The 17,776-nt window shown below is 41.0% G+C and overlaps 1 protein-coding gene across 2 annotated transcripts in view; it reads right to left on the reverse strand.

Moving 5' to 3' along the window:
* The window catches only part of LNX1 (ligand of numb-protein X 1), a 216,561-nt gene that overhangs the window by 172,152 nt on the left and 26,633 nt on the right, over positions 1–17,776 (reverse strand). For both annotated transcript variants that reach the window (XM_088056665.1, XM_088056661.1), the window contains exon 2: positions 1,147–1,283. The gene's annotated coding sequence lies outside the window, so the exon portion shown is untranslated. The remainder of the gene's footprint in view (positions 1–1,146; positions 1,284–17,776) is intronic.

Below are 17,776 nucleotides of genomic sequence, written 5' to 3' on the forward strand. Positions count from 1 at the left end.
CCAGGTGGACATAAAGCTGGATCTTCACAACCCAGGCTACTTTCCAAAGGCAGATGCCTTACAAGGAAACCACCCCACTGGGCTGCTCTGCATAGCAGATAAGGTGCCACAAAAGCCCAAGCTCTCATCAGCACCACAAATACAGCTCATAAACTACTGACACCTCAGGCAATTAATCACAGCTCTGATGGACTCCATCTATTTAAAACACCGTCAGTGCCAGGACTAAAACTGTGAACTTCCCCTGCTAAAAATTTGGGTGACCCTTGCCTGCCTTATAACAAAACAAACCAAGGTGTGTAGGGGTGTCTGTGTTAGCATAAGCCTGACTGTAAAAGTCTGACTCTTTTGCTTGATGCCTTAACCAGGACCAGAAAATGAGATTGCTCACTTGGAGTGGAGTTTCTTCGGAGGAAAATTAACTAAAGAAATATTTTATTCTGCTGAAGCACAGATTGTCTTTGGAGTCCAAAACGCTGCTATGTAAAAATGCCTTTAGCAAACCAAGGGTCATGAGTTTCCAAGCTGTCAAAAGAATCCCTCTCATTATAACCATAGGTCAGGATTCAGCGCTGTCCAACAGTGAGATTCATGAGCTGGGCCTCCCACAGGCATCCTTGGGGAGATGAGCACAAGGTAAGCCTCCTTCCACTTCTGCCAACAGAAGTTCAGCTGCATTCTCCTAAGCCTCATGCCATAGTCTGCGTACTTAGTTTTCAATACAATATTCATTTAAATTTTAATCTGTAGGGTTTTTATATACCTACTTTGAGTCTTTTCTATGCACCTCCAGCACAATCTTCTGTACTTAAACTCATGTTACAGGCCTGAAGCATTCTTCAGCAACATTTTTTGAAGTAGCAACAGTTAGATAAAGGTATAAAATTTTCAATTTTGCTTTTTTGTACTTTCTTAAGGAATACTTGTTTTGAAGGATATAGTTTATAAAATATGGAATGAAAATATATATTTAAACCATGTTTCATCTAATTAAGGGAACTTTAGAAGTCAATTTGTTATAAATAAAAACACCTGGCTGATGTACTTAATACATATATTTAAAGCTATTCTGACAGCCTGGGACAATAAAAGAGTATTAGCTTTATTACCACCTACATTTGACTGAAATAAAGTTTCAGAATGTACCTGTGAGCTGGACAGAAGGTACCCATGAAGTCTTGAGAAGTAGAGACAAGCACATATTGGTGCTTCTTCTGACAGAGGCTGACATTCACTGGAGTGCACTTCTGGAGTTGCCAATGAGCACTTTGGTAAAAAAGGGCCTAGAAAATACACACATGGTATAACTAAGTATAACAAATAAATTTCAATACCTTTAAAGTGTAACAATATTTTGTGAAGGCTGGTGGAGTACTCAGCATTAAAGATTAACATTACCTTATGGACGGGACTTCTTATGTGATATGTAAGGAAATATATATTTATCAAAATTATAATTTACTTCCAATCTACATTCTAATAATGTAGGAAAATGCTGCATTTAAGGCATGGGAGTAAGGGAGAACCCCATGTGGAAGTACACAGGGCTTAAGGCTAGGTCTGCAGAATTTCAGAGACACAAACGCAGCATATATTGACATAAATTTTTTTCTGATGCTTGCAAGTGTAATAGATCTTCAGCTTTACTGATGAGCAAAACCATACACAGCAACTTGCAACTGTTTCAGAATTATTGTTAATTACTAAGCCCTTAAAATGCCTGTGAGCAAACCAGGTCCTTTTATTTATTTTACAAAGTGTGTTATCAGGAACAGTAATTATTCCCCCAAAACAGAATTTCTGCTAGTTGAAATACACAGCCTCTCTTTCCAACCTACAATTTGCATTAAAGAATGGACATATTTAAAATTACTCAGGCCACTTTTTGCATCTATTTCTGTAAGTGCTGCTGGCTATTGCATTGCTGTAACACATCATCAAGGAAATGGCCAGTGGGAACAAGAGTTCTGCAGATTGACAAGACAAGCAACTTCTATTAAATGCAAACTGTCAACTTTTGTACTTTAGATAAACACTTTGATTTAAGAGGGTCAGAGACAGGCAGAAGGTGTCAGCAGACAGATTGGAAGGTCTCTGGGACTTTTCAAGAGATTTATAAGTTGACTTTTGTTTAACTGCTTGGTTTTTAAGAATTTTGGTTTCTTTGAGGTACTTTGACATACCTTCTAATTTTGCTGTGTGCTGACTATGAAAGTTTAATAAAAACACTACAAATTTTCACTGTTCTCAGTGATTTAGCAGGAAATCTCAATGATCTTATAGGTAAAATGACCTAAAAATAGCCTTTGATCTGCAGTCTACGTATGCATCATAAAACACACAGAAACACAAAACGCTGCAACAAAGACCTGGGGTTTTTGAGTCAGCAGGCTGCAGTACATTTTGTGTGCAATGAAATGATCACTGCTCTTCCACATCGATAAAGCAGTTGGATCAAACTTCTCCTCACCTGGGAGAAGTGGGAGAGGCTGCTGTTCTCTACTCAAACATTTACACTGTTGGCCCCAGAACTGGTTCTAGCTCTGGGGAGAGCCCGTGGCAACAAAGCAGTTCTTACTCTGTCACTTATGGGAGAGATGTGGTCGACCAGCAGCTGCTGAGGGAAAGGCAGATGCATGGGGTGAAGAAACATCTCTGTCTGTCCACTCTCAGTTTTCCCTGTCCTTCCTCCTGCAGTGTCTCCTGTGCAAGGAGGTAGGTGCCAGGGCCCATTCTGAGGCAGGGAAAATCATCTCTCCTCGTGTTGTTCAGAAGCCTGAGGGCAGTGTGGGATCACGGCTGCCTAACAGCCTCCTTCCAAACAGGAACTGGTGGCTGAAACCTCCAGGCTCCAGCCTTTCATGTATTTCATGGAGGATTGGCTGGTAAGGAGCCCTGCTCCCAAGGGCACCATCAGCATTTCTGATCTGTCCCCACCACTGCTGTTAGACCGCTTGTGATGGAAGAGTCATGGTAGAATTGTCGCATGGAAAGCAGTTCTTTGCCTTGACTTATTATGGAAAATCATATGAGTAGAAGGCAGTGGGACCCACCTCCTAGAATATTATGCCCAGTACAATATCCTATCCTTGCTCTTGGAAGCCATTTAAAAGAACACTTTCAGCTTTTCCAAACTGCTAGCCAGTTTGAAAAGGAGATCGCTAGTGGTGGGTTATAATAGCTGCTTACTTTTATTCGTGATATCTGCTTTGCTGTATGTGTTTTCCTGCTGTTTTTGCAGAAGAGGTTATTTCCTTGACCTTCACATGGTTTGGGAAAAAGATTTGTATTTTAGATTTTCATTTTAATTTTGTTCTAGTGTTTAGAGAACAAAAATGAGACTGTGAACTCCCTGGAGGACGTTTAAGGTACGAGCTGTGAGCCAGATGCAAGCTATAAAACTCCTCAGTTGAGACTCCTTGAAGGCAGCTGTAGTCACCTATCTTGGGAGAATTCAGGTCCCAGTGTGCATTGAAGCCAAGCCCCTGGGATCAAGGGAGAATATTTAATGTTCTGACCCAGGGCCTCCTTGGTGGTCATAGTTATCTTAGAAGCAGAGACTGTTATCCATTTGATTTTTATGCAAATTATTTTTTCCCTCCAGAACTCCTGGCCAGAGAAGGCTTTCATGAGATACCATAGGCTTCTATGCATAAAATAATTACAATTAAGTCTTTCTTCAAATAAATGCAGCTCAGAGATGAATATGCAGATTTACGAACATTGCTGCCTTCCGTCTTGCACAGACTGAAATTGTGGTTTTTTATTGCACTAATTCCATGGTCCATGAAAGAGATAAACCTGCTGCAATATTGCTGGGAAGTTCCCAGCCACCCCAGTACATCCAAACCACAGACAAACCCAGCAAGCTCCCCACTGCAAAGTTAACATTGCTGGGTAAATGCTGCAAGTATCCAGCACTGTGACAGGAACAATAAACAAAATCCTTGACCCAAAATGCAAATCTTAACTGGGTTCACACGTATCATTAACTGTGCAGCACACACACTAAAAGAATTATAATCTGGGTATACTCACTACTGTGAACCAGTTTGACAGAGACCCATCCCTGGTTACAAACAGCCACATCCAGAGCTCTCTAACTGCAGGAATTCATCACCACCCCAAAAAAAGGTGAGTTACACACCTTTCATCTGCCCAGGAATGGATGAGGAGCATGATGAGGCCCTGATATGCTCTGTGTGAGGGTAGGTGTTTTGAGAAAACAAGAAAAATAGGTAGCAGGAAATGTAAAGAGGAACACAAAGAGAGACTGAAGACTCAGATCCAAAGAAGCATTGATAGGCTAGACCTTGGGCTTCGGGTCAGGTCCTGGGTCAACAAAGTTTGGGCTGTTTCACCCCATGTGTGTCTGCAGGACTTTTGTGAATGCCTTGGAAATCAAAAGGACTGTGTTTAAGACATCCGTGTCTATCATCACCATTGTGACCCACAGCCTGGAACACTCTGCACTTTTGGTTACCAGCTAAGACTGAAAGTAACTCCATGATAAGACACAAAGTTAAATTGTGATTAACTTGTGTCTTGTCATAGTTCCAGAAGGCTGCAATAACTACTAGATACATTAAAAATTATTTCTTCCTTCAGGATACTTTCCTACATGTAATAGATGTGTAACTGAAGCATTACAAGGAGTCATGACTTGCATTTTAAATTGAAGCACTGGAGCCATCTCAGCTCCAGTTATTCCATTCCATATTCCATATTTCAAAGCACTGTGTGGTATAGAAATAGAAATGAGTGGGCGTTGGATGTCTGATTTATTTAAGCGCTTTTCTTTCAAGTCTGTTGGTGTCAGTCCTGTTTGGCCTATTGATGAGGAAAAATTATCTGTGTCCATTTAATTGTTAAGAGAGGCTCAGTGTTGAAAACTGTTTAATTGCATTAAACAGATGATACCAATTAGAATTTATACATAAATCAGATGCATAGTTAAATTCAAAAACGATCAGATTTTGTTTAGAAGGCTGTGACCATGCTTTAGCTTACTACAAGAAGAGGGTTTTTTTCCTTAAATAATTTTATTTGTTTGTACTGGCACAGTGTGTTCAGCACAGGATCTATCTCTATGCCCAAGTCATCTGTTAACTTCATCCACTTTCTCAGATGTTTATAGTTCCCTATCCTATATTGAGTGAAAAATGGACACCAAAGCCACAGGGCAACCTGAGCTGACCTAATGTTTGATTGCCTCCATCCCAAGTCGTGGGTGAGAGCTGGTGCTGATTTCCAAAGATTATGCACGGCTTGTACTTGATTTCCATTTGACCTGCAGTGTTTAATTTTGTTCATCAATGAGTTTCTGGATCATCTTTTTTGTTTGTTTGTGAGTGGGTGAGGTGAGTGCACCATATGTAGGGCTGGGTCCACAGGAGGTCACTGGAAACTGTCACCTACTGAGGGGCCACCAAGGTACATTTTAGATGTGGAAACGACCCTTTCATCCGTGAGCACTAGGAAGCACCTCAAAATTCAAAAGATGCCAAAATAAAAAAAAATATTCCTAATAAAAACTAACCAATTTGTCTTCATTATTTTATTTGACAAGTATTTTTGAAAATGTAGAGACTTTGGTTTTCAGAGAGAAATCTGGTAAGACTTCATGCTGGTGATATAGCAGCTCTGGTGTCCATATGTGTCCTTAAATAATGACACAAACATAATATTAACAACAGATATGATTATGCCTTTAACAAGTACCCTAGGAATAAAAGATTTCTGAGCAATCACAGCAGCGTGCTCCCAGGAGCCTGTTCTGTCACCTGCATTGTCATCCCCCATGCATGGCTGAAGATTCATTCACATGATCAAGGTAAATAACATCAAGGTGAAATTATCTCAGTCCATCAGGCAAAACAACAATCAACTCTCCCAAAGGTCTGACAGTGTCAGTAACCCAAAGAAATTCCCTACACTCCAGAATTCACCTTTCTCTGTGTGTGTGTACAAACATGGCCATCTCATATGTTGCTTAATCCTGTTAATAGAAGAAACACCTCTATTTCCAAACAAGCATTTCAAAGATTGTTACAAAGGAAGATGTAGTTACTGGATGCTGTGGAGAGTCACCCTTATTTACATGAAGGTGCTTCCTGTTAGTGTGGTATCCTCCATTCCCTGGCCTCCTATTTTGTCTGGTGCATGTGGTTAATCAGATTCCTAGTAAACAGGAAGGACACTTGAAAGATCATCTAAATAAACCCTCTTGTGTATAATTCTCTGGTAGGTTAATGAGGAAGAAGTTGGCCAAAAAAAGGAAATTGTTATATGCAAGACAGTAGTTCTTATGAAAGCAAAATTGTCTTTGCATATGAGACCTCCATGCTGACTAAAACCACTCTATAAGTAAAAGTCTAAACAAAAGGAAAACCTAAACTTGGCTGTTACGCATGTTTTCTCACAAGAAACAGCACACATATGTTCAGTCCCCACGTGGCCCCAGGTGAAGCCAGAGGAGTCACACAGAAGGGATTATCTTGCAATCCATTTGCAGTTAAGTGCTTTGGCACCTCTGCTCCCTTGTCAGCTGGCTTTATGACTCCATCTGTGGACTTTACACCTCCAAGATGCCCAAAGCACACACTGTGGTCTGGCACTGGGCACATCATAAGCAAATGCTAAAAAACTATCTAGCTTAAGATGGACAGTAAAGCTGCTGAAAACTCTGCATCATTTGTCAACTTTTTGTCCAAAAACTCTCAGAGGCTCTTGTTATTCATATTAAATTCTATTTTCTAACACTGAAATTGTTCAAATAAGCAATGCTATTTTACTTTAGTTCTCAGATTGGCCTTTATTCCATCCAGATGTTACTGCTCATACTCCTGTCTTCATTTAGAGCAACACTTTGTAGAATACCTAATCTTTAAGTCACTTTTACTTTAATTCACCGTTATATTTTTTTAAATTACTGTGTTTGACATAAACCACTGGCTGGTTTCACAACTGTGGTGTCTCCACCTTTGGCAAACTCTTCACTTAGTTGTTCCATCCATGTTTAATGGAATTGCTGGAACCACTTAAAATCCATTAATATATTACAATTTAAAAGCACAAATCATATTTGGTAAATTAGTGCAGTTGAGAAGACTGAATAACTTCTACTCATAAGGAACCAAGTCCATTGCAAATGTGTAACTATAATTTCTAAAAATGTTAAAGATTTTCCACAAATATTCAGAATTAAATCTATATTTTGAATTATTTATCCACTTCTGAGTGGATAGTTTTCATTTGCTAACACATTCTATGGCCTTTATGCATTGAATTTTTTCTCACTAACTCTCAGCTAAAAATTCATCTTTACACACTATATTAAGCAATTATAATGGGTGGGGTTTTTTGTGTACTCTTGCATATGTATTATCCTCATCCATTCCACATAAAATAAAACATTCCTCAGGGACTAGATCGTCTGCTTATGCCCCTTATTGAATTCCATGTTGATGTGCCAGACAAGTACCATTTCTTGGCTTTAGCCAGCCAAAGAATAACATCACCTCACAGCCAGTGTTGAATGTTCAGCTGTTCAAAATGAAAATCCCTTGAAACAACCTCAAAGTTTTCAGTTAGAGTCTTCAGATGCTTTTTTTTTTTTTTTTCTTAGAACTTAGAGGACTTAAGAATGTAGATTCTTGAATTAGACTAAATCAACAAATTTAAGTAGTGAGGAAAGTTTGGACTAAATGTTTTGGGAGCCAATTTCAAATTTATAGAAATTGTAATTTTATCATGAAAACACATCATAATTTTCAAACATAACACAAGCACTTAAAGAGAAAGTAAATAGTTACCACCCCTGCCTATAGAGCCAAGTCACAGCAGGGTTTATACCCATGCTAAGCAAGGGGAAGTGCCTTGGTGTGGCATTAAATGAACTCACCCACTGCCTGTCGAGACTGTTGCTGCAGTCTCCTAATACACTCCACAGCTCTGGCCAAAATCTGACCCTTGTTATACCAGAAGTATACTAGAAGCTGTTCTGGAGTTTCTCCCAAGTAGCCAAGACAGGAATTGATCCTGGTATACTCAGTTCTCTCAGTCTTATTGCTGGTTTTGGGGGAGGTGATGAAAAAAGCAATATGATCTACCTCAACCTGCATCACTGAGACTTTCCATCCCAACACCCTTGACATATTTGCACATCCTCCACTCACCCTTTTTTCCCAAAATAACAAGCAATGCTGAAACCAAACATGATAGCTATAGCTACCTCAAAAATACACCCTGCCTTGAATGTTCCATTTCTTTCCTCCTCCCCAAACATGGCCTGCAGAGCATTTTGCTGTTGAAACACTTCTGCACTTGTATTATCTTTGCTCATTTTCTCCTCCATTTTCCCTTTCTCTTGTGCCCTTTTCCTAGGAGAAAGTTACTTGCTGGAAAGCTGAATGTCTTTGGGCTTGTTCTGGAAAGGAGTCAATTGCTGCAGGTGTCCAAACTTGCCAGAACCTGATACTTCCTTACAAGCCAGGGTGGGGAAGCAGTTTCATATTTCACCTCTTCTGCTATTGCAATGGACTCGTGGAAATGATGTCTGTTTGCAACAAAAAAAAAAAGGATCCAGAGAACTCCCAGCATCTCTTGCTGCTGTTTGGTTTGTGCTAAGAAGCACTATTGCCTCAGACGCCCTGAATCAGCTTCAGCTGCAGCATAAAGAGAGTAACACTGTGTTTTTTTCTCCCTCCAGAAGAAGCACAAACTCCTTCCTGGAGCTTACTCCCTGCTCCTCTCAGCCATCAGTGTGGAGCCACACCATGCAACTCACACATCCCAAGCCATAAAAAGTCCATGCAGATCTTATCTTGTTCCAATTTATTGTACTGCTCAGTCTCTCAATGGGTCTTTGAGACTTTTTCTCTCTTTGGAGGCCTATGGGACCAGAAAGAAGCCAAATATTCAGATCTCAGGGCTCCCCTAAGAAGGATCCAGTTTCCAGAGAGGGATATTGATTACAAGCAGCATTCAAGCAACAATGTGTTTCAGGTGTTTGCTCTCAGGCCAGCATGGAATAGAAACAACAGCCCCAGCTTTGTCTCAGCAGCTTTACACCGTCTTGGCTTCTCCAGTGAGCTTTCCTGATTGATGTGAAAGAGAGAGAAGAGAAAAAGAAAGATATGTAAGGGCTACAGGGTTTTGTAGTTCACGCAGCCAAGAAGCAAGAAGGAAGAAATCCTTCAAAAATCTTCAAAATGCAGTGTAAGACTGAGTAAGGGATTTGATGGCACTGATTTGCTGTCAGGGAAAGAGACAAGTATGCACCAGTAGAAACATCTATTTTCACTGCTGTTCTGATAGACAAGATACAGTTTTTATGATTGGCCCAGACCTTCAACAATTCTGGTTTGTCCCATGTCACGTTCAGCTCATCTGTCAGAGAGCTGCAGGCAGTGTTATCTTTATCAAAAGAAAGAAAAATCATGCCAAGAATTCAAACTGAAAGATGTGATCTGCCATAATAAAACAATTAATTTTTTTCCTCTGACTTTTCCCAAAAATGCGAAAGCTGTGCTGTCTCCAAATAAAAAAGACAAATGAGACTCAAATCTCCATTATGTTAGCAGAAACCACCTGGAGTTAATTACAACTAGATAAAGGGATGACTTGTCTTTTGGTCCAAATCTTCTGTCTTTGAGGCCCATGTCTGTTCCAAACCACACAAAAGAAAGATTTCAGCTCTGATTTATTCTGTGATAGGCGACGGAGGGCACTCATGTCCCTTCCACTCCTCACTCCTCCTGTGTGCTCCCATAGTTGCAGCCCTTGGTAGTACATGATTTGCCCAACCTTCATGATTTAACAGATTTTGGCAGGGGTGAACTGCACGACTTAATTAAAATGTTTCCCCCAACAAATAATGTGTGTATTCTCAGGTATCCATTTGTACTGGTTTTCATTCTTCCAGGGCTTCCTTCCTGCAGGAAATAATTTTTTTAAATCAAAGTAAAGAACACACTTTTCCCCTTGGCCACTAGTGTCAGTATCAGTTGCACATTACAGTTTGATAGGAGTCCAGAGCCTATTTTTCTATAATAAACTCACCCTTGGAGATCTTTCCTTTCAGACAAATCTACTGTTCTGATTCACATTAGAGACAGGACAACACAAAGAATGGTCTGACAGCACATTTTGAAAGGAAACTGTTTTTAAGGGTGGCAGAAAACTTTGGGGTTTTATATCTGATGTACCCTAGCTTGTTGGCAATTTTTGTGTGTGCACACCAGACCTGATGGCAGGATTACTTGCCAGAAATGCCATCCAGCTAAAGTATGTCACATTGATTGTACACTATCTCCTAAAGGTTTCTAAGCAGTGACTTCATCAGGGCTCTGACACACACTTAGTAGTTCATGCAGACTAACATTATGCAGAACTTCCTTTTTTCTAAAGGCTGTTTTTCATGTAGAGAAGGGATCCAAGGCTTATCCCAGACTAGGTCCCTTTGATTAAACACAATGTAATTCTATTTTTCCGCTGTGTGCCAACAATAATCACCATATATATCAGTTCAGCCACATAGCTGTCAAATTTAGATGCTGCATTTACTTTTCTAATGCCATTATCAACCAGATTTGTTCACCTAATTTCAGTGTAGTTACAAGACAAAGCCATACTATGGACTTCTTGTGCTACTGTCACATCTAATTTAATAATTTTCTGCTAAGTTAAAGTCTAACCTGCCAGGCTTTTGACAAATCAGAAAACCATTTCACTCTTTCTTTAACATCTAATCTCACACAAGGGTTTTTGAACAGACAGACTCTCTGAGTGATCCACTCTATTCCTGCTGTTACAGAGAGGGAAAAATATATGAGCCTGTGTCTTCCAGACAATGTGAGAGCTGTGACCACATGCAAAGAACCAAAAAGCTGAAGGAGGATGCTACCAAATCACATAAGTTTTTAAACATGCTGGTTTTATTCATAATTAAGTCCCTTCCTTGCCACCAGGTGCATCTCCACAGCCTGAGGTGGAGAGCTGTCAGGAATTTTTCCTGAGGGGCACAGCACCCCACAGAAGAGCTTGGCTGCCAAGAACAGTTCCTTTATTTTACCATTTAAGTGCTGTCTAACAGTTTTCTGCTAATGTGCCTGTAAGTTTGAAGCTGGCATGTAGCCATAGACTTTATTCATTTAAACGCTCCAAAGCTCTGTCCTCCCTGTTTTCCCTTATTTGTCACTTGCTCCTACACTCCCTTTGCTGCAGTTTCCTGGCCAGCATCAGTGAACAGCAGCAAGGTCGTGGTATGGCTTCAGGATCCCTGCAACTACAAAAAAAAAAAGGTAGAGCAGCATCCCTGTAGCACGGGCTGGTAATCCACTGCTGCTCTAAGGGCACAGAGTTCCAGCCACTTCTCAGAGTACCCTAGGAGAGGATAGAGAGAGGTGGTAGCAAAGGGTTTGACAGGAGGTTTTAAGTCATCTGAGGGTCAGTATGAGAAACTGTGTTTGGCTGTGGAGGAGGAATTCAAAATGCAGAGATGTCAGAGTTGTGCAGAGTCTTGCTGGGGAAATGCTCTGAGCATCAGCCTTGAGTGAAACCCAGCAATCTCCACAGCTTGATGAATATCTGCCATTTTGACAGGAAATGCCAAATGCCTTGAATCAATTATGTCTCTAACCTTTTCCTGCTGGAGAGAGTGCATCGGCCCGCCCATTTGAACTAACGAAGCCTGGGCAAACAAACAAGAACTGAAAAGGGTAAAGTCATTGCTGTTAATCAATCTTCAGTGAAATTAATGGGTATTTCCACTCCTTCTGCCACTTTACCCCTGCCCCAGTTTACTTCCACAGAGCCCATATTTCAAATTATTTTGCAGTTGCCTCACCATGTAAAAGCCTCAGAAAATGAAAGAAACAGGAATCCAACAGCAATAATCAATATTGCTGAATATTGTGAAGTGGCAGATTTAAGTTGCCTTGGAAAGCTGCACCAGATAAGGAAGCAAGGCTGCTGCTGGGGAAGTGCTGTCAAAGTGGTACCACACAGGGACAAGCAAATCATGGTGACAATCCCAGACTGGCCTCCAAGGGGCAGTAATGTTGGAGCAAATCAGAACAGCCAAACGGAAAATTAATAAATAAACAAACCTTTAAGCAGAGAGAGGCTTCCATGGGAAGGCCATGAAAGGCCAGAAGAAGCACAGGAGATAACTAGTAGCAAAAGTCCAAATGGTTCATTTGGCCTTTCAGAAACTCTGGGAAACATTCACCAGAAATTATTGTCCTCAGGTTCTCTGAAGGGAAAGAATATTTAGATTAGACACACTTCATGAAGGAATTATCACGTGGACCTTCAAACCAAGTGCTGATATGTTCTTTACAGGCAGAACTTCCAACGCAAGAACTGAGCATTGGCCCTAATTTGGAGTTTGTCTCTTTTATAGACAGCAGGGAGAAAGTAGCATTGCTGAAATCCTCAAGTATTATTTAAAAAACTGAGCTTAGCTGGGCAGAATGATCAGTAAAACTTGAAAAGGTTTAGAAATTTGGTGAGAGAATGAACTAATGCCAAATCCACTGAGAGATACTACTCCCTCACAAATTACAGCTGATTTATAGAAGTTTGTTATAAGTAGTCTTGTCTGAGACAAAGTACCTACCACTACACTACTGGGCAGACTAGAAGAGTTTTAAAGGATTACCCTTTGATAATGATCTCTATCCAGATATAAATCAAATTCTAAACTGAAAAAATCAAGTCTTCTGTTGAGGTGATTATTTGAAGCACAATTTTGGCTGTGTTCTTGATAGCTGTATTTTCACTTTTTAATTTTTTTTTTCTCAGAATCCTTCATAAAGTTTGGCATGGACTAAGTTTTTTTATTTAAAAGAGCCTGTTTACATGATTGCATGTGAATATACAGAATATCTTACATTTAACTGTTATTTGCACTGAACCACAAATTCCAGGGCAAGAGAGCTCTTTATTTAAGTAGAATACATATTCCCAGATTACAATTTCATTGCAAGCTTCCAGTCAATATTCACTTTTCCAGCAAAGGGGAAAAGTGGCACAGAATTAAAGATCAACTGGTAAATCCCCCTTTCTTTTATCTGTCCCCAGCTTCACAGGAGAATCTGAGGAAATTGTATTCACACTGGGACCTGCTGAGGCACTGAAGAAAAGTAGAGTGATGCCTGGCAGTGCTGAAAATTACTTTGTGATATAGGAAAGCTTCCTGTGATGTTTCCCAGAAAATCTAAGGCAAATTGCTCTTCTGGAAGATGTTTTCAACACACAAACTGGCATTTGGGCAAAGCTGGCCTTTGCCCAGGAGACTCTCTGTCCTCGTTCTATCAAAATAGCAGGTAGGTTTTGAGAATGTACATTGTATAAGCACAGACATATGTTTAAACATGCTTAGTTTATTTATTCATCTGTATCCACAGATCCCAGCAGCCAGGGAGCCACTGGGCTTATGTTAGTGTAGCTGCCTGATTTAAAAACACTGATCACCAGCTTGCACAGGACACAAACACACTGAGACAAGTCCAGACTATGGACTTCATTTTGATACCTGACAAGGATGTTAATGTTCAGCAATTAATGCCAGTGTTCAGAGGGAAAGTTATTAAGTGAAGATATTTACTTTTAGGTTGTTTCCTAGAACTAAATATCAGAGCAGAAGAAGGAAGGTGAAACATCTGAAGTTAAAAAAATAAAAAACAAGTCCAAACAGTTACTTTTTCCCAGGAATAAAACTGGACATGTCTTTGGGGTTCTGAACAGCTGTTTGTACAACTAGTGAAGTAATAGCTATCAATAATGATCTGTAAGAACATCATTAGAGTTCAGATCTAACACTCTTAAACCAGCTGATTTCTAGAGTTTGGAGAATCCTTTGTGGGTGACTTCATTGACTCAAGATTAATTTTGCAATTAGATTTATACTTTTCCTACTTTGGAGAAAGAAAGCTGGGATCTTTCAGAAACAGAGAGCTGACAAACTGTATTAATTATAGCAGTGAGTCTCTCAGATCAAGCCCTGCCAAAGGGCAGCAAAGTGGGTAAAATACTCCAGAAGCATAAAATAACATTTTCTGCAGCAAGTCACTGCCCTTTCATCGTAAATCTCCAAGATCTTTTAACCTTTGGGATATATTACTTTCACAAAAAATAGAGTTGCTTACTTAACTTCTCAAAGAATTAAGTGTATGGAGACAAGTTTTTTCCAAGAACTTTACTCAAAATATTTTATGGATTACCTTTCCCAATTCCTATTCCTAAATTATTGCAAATGCAGCAGCCTGTCAATTGCAATTACTGAGAGTGAGAGATGACCAGTAGGTCACTGTTCCCAGATATCCTAAACATGTCAGCTTTCATTATTTTATCTTAATATCATCCCTTCTCCTATTGCTGTTTGCATTCTACCACACACTAGTGCCTGTTGCTTTTTTGGGTCAAACTCGAAGTTATTGAAAAATTTATAGCTAGGCATGAAAACACATTCTTGAAAGCAGTAGGTGACTGGTAAAAGCTATTGTTTGGGGTAAAGCATAACTGAATGTCTAAGCTACTTTAGACTTGTCCCTTGTTTCTCAAAACTTTGATCTCCCCAGGCCCTCTCAGTACTCCTATAATTTGGGATCCAGCACCAAAGCCAGAAATGTTACATTTCTGTGTTCTTACTAACTGGTACAGAAAGCAGAAGTACTTTGGTCCTTGATTTTGGTGAAGTTTTCACAAAGAGATTATTCTTTCAGGAAGTGTGAATCCATGTGCCCAGTGATGACCTCTCACTGCAGCTGCTGTGTGTCTCAGGGAGGATAGGAGTCAAATAAGGCGAATTTCTGTCCTTCTTCCTCTCCCTCCCAGAGCTCCCTGGCCTGGCAGTTTGCCAGGATCCACAGCTGGGGTCAGATAGGGAGAGCAACTGAGGTCCAAGGTCAGGCTACAGGGCTAGTGGGAGACGTTTGCTGGGGCCTGGAGGGGAGAGGAGGTGGGGAATGTAATGAGCTCGGAGAAGGGGGATCTTGACAGAAAAATGCACTGAGGACAAGGAGATGAATGAACACGGGCTCTCAAAGAGCAGGGAAGTTTTCTTTTTTCTGCAGAAGCCAGACCTCATTTCTCTATCAAGCTATACAAACATAAGCTAGAAATATAGTGAAAATACATTTACTGAGTATAAGCAATTGAATTAGAGAATACAATGGAAATTAATTCACCAGCAGCTGCCCTGAAATCACCGAAAGTCAATTTATCTTTGCCACAGGCCATCACATGGGAAAAGCTTCCTGTTTGGTTTCTAAAATGTTGTACTGTGGAAAAAAATAAAAGGATCCACTGGGGTTTTTGAAGTTCCTGATATTTTATACTAAGCTGTGACTACACCCAGTGTGCACATTTCCCATTAGCCAGCTTTGAGAGAATGAAGGTAAGTTGTTCCTTTCCTACCTCAGGATGGGAAAGCTGGCAAAAGAAGGTTCTGAACTGGGGAGAAAACTTCAGATATCTTCGGTGACAGAAAATATATCAGGCTAGCATAGGTAAGAGCTATTTCTAATAAAAAATGTACCAGGAAGCATAAACAGAAAGGTTCTTTGGCTTACTGCAAGACTTCAATTGATAACACAGTTAACAAAGAGACAACTCCACAGGGATGCTCAGATGCAGTCAAGATGGGCTTCTTACAAAGCTAAGTCAACATGGCACAGAAAAAAGCAGTCCCCAAGCCCTGGGGCCGAGGCCATTCCAGGCCACCGCACTCTCCACAGGGAATCTTTTTGCAGTGGCATTTTGCCATGTGTCAGCCCTTTGTTTTACCAGCTTCCAGCAGCCTCTGTGCTCCTGAGTTGCTCTGCCTGGACATCTACCTACAGCAGAGTTTGCTAGGCAAAGGCCAATGGTGAGCATGGCAGTCAGGATGTGGGCAGGGGGAAAAGAAAAAGCATGGATACAGGGAAAGAGGCTGGGAGCCAAGGGAAGTGCTGTGATCAAAACCAGAGAAACCAAAGGAGGGGCAGGCTCACAGCAAGCAAAAACTTGAGATACAAGGTGAAGGGACTTGTCCATTGCTGAGAGGAGCCCAGGGACCTGACCAAGAGAAGAAGGACTAAAAGACAGGAGGTAAGAAAAGGGACCTGTGAGCACAAGACTCAGCAGCACACAAGGCATCACCTCTAGCACCTGTTAAGGTACCCTTGGCCAGGTAGGGTGCTGCAGTGTGGAGGGCACTACTGCATGCAGCCTCTCAGGACACAGCCTGCTGGCAGCCTGCACCTCGATTGCCTGAGGGAGCCAAGAGGGGACAACTGCACCTCAGACACCTTTCTGGGAAGTGCATTTGCTGTTATGAAATACAGCAGTTGTTCTCGAAAAGCAGTATAATCCCCTATTTGCTACAAGGCATGAGAAGAACTGGGCTTAGCACCACCCCCTGCTTAGCTTTGAGCTAACAGTGCAAAAGAAAGAATTCTCAAAAAAGCAGCTTTGAAGCCTGGTTTTTTTCCACCTCTGGCCCTATATGGAGCAGTTCTGCATGTGCTGGGCAGTTGCAAGCGTGCCCTCCGTTTGCACAGCTGTGAGCTCTGCAGTTTAGTGCTCCCACAGAAAGATTTGCCTCACACAAACAAACAAGATACCTTTGGTGTGTTATTAAGGAAGAAAGGCACTTTTGTTTGGTATAAAGAAGTGAGTCAGGTTTCTTTACTACTTTCTTCATATGTGATTAGAGAGGCTGACAAAAATAATTTTACAGCAAAAAAAATAATCCCAGTTTCTCCAATTGTTTTGCAATTATATTCTTTCAGTCAATCTCTGCCATATTAAGAGTTTTCCTTTTGTGTCTACAGCTGCTGCCCCCAGCCCACACCTCTCCCTCTTTGAGTTTTGTAATGACTCAACCCCAGGAGGTGGCTCAGGCATGACCATAAGCTCAGTTGATATCTGAGCTGTGTTACTGAAAGCTGCTCCAGAAAGAGGAGGCTCAGAAGAGCAGATCCTCTGAGCCCTGACGTCACAAGGGAAATTACACATTCTGCACTCCTAAAAGCACTGGGGAGATGAGACTTTCAGATGTGTCAAAACAACCAACCTAGCCATCAATCTTTTCCTACAAGGCTTGTACAACAGCCCGTTTGCCACTCATCCCTAAAGTGTGACTCTCCTGACATTGTAAAACCATCTGAGCTAAAATATGGGGAAGTCAGACAAAATGTTACAGACGAAAGATTCCTTATTTTTGCAAAATAGGCATGCTTTATGAATGTTTTACAAGGGAAGCTGCAACTCACCCTCTGCACTAGGCACTTGGAGCTTCTGGAATGATTTCCCAGCAAAAGCAAGCTAATAACACTATGAAGGATAAAACAGTGGTTGTGTAAGAAAATACTTTGAATTTGGAATTAAACGAAACCTGAGGCAAAACTAGCATTCAGGACACATCCTGAATCATTCACTCTGCTGTCTTTACAACTGAGGAGATCAGCACAAAGCCAGCCCTAGGAGTGGTTTCACCAAGTCCTTTTGTACAGCCCACATGCACAAGGCCAGCTGTGCTGCTTCGTGTGGGGAGAAAATGTCACAGCTCCCCTGCCTGTTCCTGCAGAGGTCCTGGTGTTGTTCTCAGCTGAGGCCATCTAGGAGGCTGTTAGTCTGTTCAGCCTTTTTGCCTAAGCCTAGAAGAAGCTCCTTGTGTCCACTTTTCCCTGTACAATACTGCCTTACTGCATCTGAACTGGGCTGGCTCCTTGGCGAGTCTCTTCTCCTGGTACAGACCATAGGCATTTCAGTAAACCTCTGTGCACTG

This window comes from Pseudopodoces humilis, chromosome 6 (assembly GCF_049639895.1).
Source record: "Pseudopodoces humilis isolate 2021_Gansu_Grassland_sample_001 chromosome 6, ASM4963989v1, whole genome shotgun sequence".
NCBI lineage: Eukaryota > Metazoa > Chordata > Aves > Passeriformes > Paridae > Pseudopodoces > Pseudopodoces humilis.